The sequence below is a fragment of the Maylandia zebra genome, unplaced genomic scaffold (genome assembly GCF_041146795.1).
Source record: "Maylandia zebra isolate NMK-2024a unplaced genomic scaffold, Mzebra_GT3a scaffold11, whole genome shotgun sequence".
Classification (NCBI taxonomy): Eukaryota; Metazoa; Chordata; class Actinopteri; order Cichliformes; family Cichlidae; genus Maylandia; species Maylandia zebra.
In genome coordinates, this window is record NW_027490041.1 from 5,904,901 (window position 1) to 5,909,475 (window position 4,575).

The window sequence follows — 4,575 nt, forward strand, 5'->3', positions numbered from 1 at the left end:
AGTAAAAAATACTGCTAGGATTTTAGGTTCTTTGTGTGATTTCAGATCAGTAATAGTTACATTAATAGTAATAGTAATACTAATGCAGTATGTCAGTGAAAAAACAACTAAATTCAGTTGAGCTGAAAAGATACCAAACAAAGCAAGAGGAGGAAAAAATAAAATGAAACAATCTGAGGGTGAAATACAAACGTAAACTCAAAGGAGTCACAAATGTCCGGTTGTATTTCAGACCTCAGAGGGTGAATCCAACAAATCATGAAAAATGAGGTTTACATGTTTGTTCATGACAGTGCAGATTTCTGACATTTTGTGTCATTTAAGCTGCAACAATGTGACTGTTTTCTAACAAAAACAGTGAAACTTAAGTTAGACTTGTGTTTGTAAATGAAGCGCCCCATGTTGTGTAGCTTTCTGGAGTTTATACTTATTGGGCTACATATGTATTTAATATACAGGCTGTACAGTACATAACATCAAAACTCACATGTTTCATGTAACTAAAGTGTGTAATCATGTGGGTACAGACAATAATTAAGTTATAGACTATATTTATATGAAAAACGTGCATACTTACTGCATTTGAATCATTTTAACCACATGTAACCACCTGCATATGTGTTTGGGGGAAAAAGGCTTTGATTTTGCCACCCTAAGAAAATTTCTCTAGAGCCGCCCCTGACCATTTCACAGGATTTGCATTTAAAGATGCAACAAGACTAAAATGGTTAGGGTCAGGAGGTCAAAGGTCAGAGCTCCTGTGGGTCTGAGGGCGGCCTCACGCTGGAGAAGGATGAAGGAGTCTGACCTGAGCCAGTGTTTGACATGAACACATCAGCACTGCTGTCAGTGAGCCTAACGACAGCCGTTAGCATCATTTCAGTGTTTCAGTCATAAAAACACTTCCTGTCACTGTGGTGGTTACAGTGACATCATGCAGTTTGTGCTTTGACCTCCAGAGGGCGACAAATCAGCACAGACAGAGAGCTCCATTCAAACTTTGCTGCCATCAGGAATAATTCTTCAAATATAATCATCAGTGTTTGAGCAGTTATGATATCAGGGACAATCTAGACATGTGTGACAACACTGAACATGTCACATGACACACCTCAAACATCATGTGATCCACTCTCAGTCTGCACTTTCATTCATGACTTCAACAGGTTGAAATGAGCTTTGAAGAAACATCAGTTCAGTGCTGAAATATTTAAACGCTGCAGGAAGAACAACAACAAAGTGATGACGGATGTTTGTGCTTCAAACAGGAAAACCAGCAGAAATAAATCACAGCCTGCCAGAGGTTTGGAGTTTCCGAGGTGCAACTGAACGCAGCACAGTGTTCCAATGCTCCTGATTGTCCTCAAACGTCTCTTTGGGTGTTTCCTTCCTGCTCAAAGTTTAATTTCACTTCCTGAACTTCGTGGAGTGGAGCTTGTTGTTGGTGTGTGAAGAAACTGTAAGTTTGCTTTGTTTCCTCCTTTAACAGTTTGTCTTTAGGAACTTTACTGTTTGTTCAGCTCGTGTTTGATTTCTTCACACAACAAACTGTGTGTGTTTGTATTTCCGGTCTCTCCATTAAAGTCAGTGTGTAATGTTTCCTGGCTAACATCAGCTGTGTGCAGCTTAGTTCAGCACAAATCTGCCGCTCCATAGTTCACGGTAACGGACTCACAGCTGGACCAACGAGGCCGAGTGTGTCCGCCACTCTGAGCTACGTTCGTGTTTGTGTACTTGTAGTTTGTACTTTGAGTTCACTCAGAGCCCACAGAGGACGCAGCGTACGTGATGACGTCACAGCCCTTTACCTCCTTTACTGTCACTGTGATTAATATTTACACACGAGACACCTGACAGCATGTTAATGCTAAGCTAACACTAAGCTAACGCTAAGCTAGCCAAGAAGCCAGAGTGAGGTTAAAGCTGAGTAAACACTGACCCCAGACCAGCACCGTGATAAAGTGAGCTGCTGCTGCTGAACTTGAACAGGTAACAAAGTGATGAGCAGTCAGGCTGCAGGTTTCTACCTGTTCATGTTTCTACAGTAGAATCACTTTGAAGTGTCTTTGTGCTGTTTCATCTTTGATTTGTGTTCATAAACACTCAGAGAAACATCACGTGACCTCATCAGGATCTGTGTTGGTGTGTGGGGCTGTACCTCAGCTTTATGTTGTTACATGCTCATTTGTTCATTTTAACATCAAAGTAATGTTATGAGGAGTAATGAAGTAACGTACTCCATTACTTTTAATTAAAGTGTTCTGTGTAATATGTGTAATAATGACTGTTTTGAGTAATGACCAACACTGATCACAACAAAGAGGAAATGCCTCCAACATGCACAAACATTTGAGCCACAACATGCAGTTAATGTGCACAAATGTCTTTGATATGCTGCTCAGTGATGGTGGTGACTGTCAGAGCAGAGCTACTGAGAATCAATAAGTAATATCAATGATGGGATCAGAATCACTAAATTCTTCTCATCCCTGTCAGTATCATACATGTGCTGTATAATGTGATAAATGTAGAGGTGCTGGCTGTTCTCTCACTCTGCTGTTTAGCTGTAAAGGACGCCTCCCTGCCTTTGTCTCATTCATGACCTTTAATAGTCTCTTCTAACATGCAGAGATCTGTATGATCTGTTTCATAGAGTCTAACCAGCCTGTACAGGTAACAACAACAGTCACTGCATCACTGACACACAAACGTCATCTCTGTCAATAACAACATTCATACATGGAATAAAAACACATCAGTGGATCATTGCTGGAGCTGATGTTTGTGCTCCTGGTGCAAAGGCTCTCAGTTTCCTCCTTGAAATAACATCAGTGGTGGGTCAGCGACATGCTTTCTTTCCCTCTCAGGTTTAAATATCTGGGACTCTCCACCGTTTGGTTTTAGAGCTGAAGAAGCTTCTCAGATGAAACGTCTTCCAGAAACTTAAAGACGTCTCTTTTCTCTCCAAGCTCCTTAGATCACATGACCTGGATGACTGAACCTACAGACATATTGACCTGGTTTCATGGTCACATGACAGGTCAGAGGTCAGCGACTGTAACTCAGTTCCTCCTGTTAATGTGAACTCACTGAGTGTTTGTGGTTTACCTCTCAGACTGACTGAAGATGATGATGGAGGAAGAGGAGGACAGAGCAGAGTCTGCAGGGTCCAGCTGTCCGTCTGTGAGGAGTGACGGGTCCAAATATCAACCTCCAAACTTCAGTGGTGAACCTGGAGCAACGAGGTCAGAGAGCTGAACTCACTGAGTAACAGAAATAATTCTGCACTGACATTATAATCAGTGTTGACTCTGGTTGATTGTCTGACTGTGTTTGTGAGCTGAGAGGAAATGAAAATGAGTTTGTAACAAAAATCAGTTTTGTCCAGTTTTCCTGTAAAAAGCTGAACTCTAATCTAAGAGGATGTTACTGACAGGAAACAGCTGCATTATCTGCAGTCTGTGTGATCACAGCTGCTTCAATCATGTTTGTGTCTGCAGAGGTCAGAGGTCACAGTCTGCAGGGTCCAGCTGTCCGTCTGTGAGGAGTGACCGGTCCAAAGATCATAATCCACTCTTCAGTGGTGAACCTGGCGCAACGAGGTCAGAGAGCTGTGATGACTCCTTTACATGTTTGTGTTTCCTGGATAAATATGACCTGAAACATCCTCAGATTGTTACAAAGATTCATTAAAAAGAAAACAATGAAAGAGAAAAGATCCAAATGTTCGACTTGGTCATTTGCTGTTTGAGGACAGTGATGCTCATATCTGTGGGGAAAGTGTGACCTGAGTGGGTTCATGTTTGTCTTTAAAGAACAGAGCTGCTCTGATTCTCTTTGTGTCTGATCTGTTAAACAGTCTGAGAGGTCACACAGAGACCCAGCAGCTAAAGCCTGGATCATACTGGCTGCTGTTACTCCATCAGGACAACACTGAACCACAGTGGTGTGGATGTAGTGGATAAATCCCACCATACTGATGCTCAGAGTTAACCACAGGGAACAAAACCAGATGTTACCTTCAGATTGTGACCTTTGGAGTGGACGATGCAGATTTCAATAGAGAATAAATGTTGTTGTTTTTCAGCTGTGAAGAAAGAATCTAATTTTCTGAACTTAAGAATTTATGATGCTGGAAACAACATGGAGACTATAACACAACATTTCCACTGTGTTCATAGAATGAATGTAAAACTGTCAGACATTCATTAAATATGCAAAATGTCTACAGAAGCATCAGAGGGTCAGACGTGAAGCACTCAGTGATTTTGATCAAATGACTCATCAGTTATTGATCTGTACTACACTGATCTACCACGTTAGTAAAGCTGGTGTTCTGGTGGTGGAGGGAGACTCGGATCATGTTCTGGTTTTGGAGCAGTGATCTGCTGATGGTTCAGTTTGATGAGCTTCTTCAAAATCATCCCTGACATCACCACTGAAAGGACGTCCATGAAAACAGACTGAAAATTACTGATATGTTCACAATCTGAGAGTTTAAAACTTGACAGACTTGATTCAGATGAAGTTATTTGAGCAGAAACTCCTGGATCTTTATCCTGTGTTGATCTAATC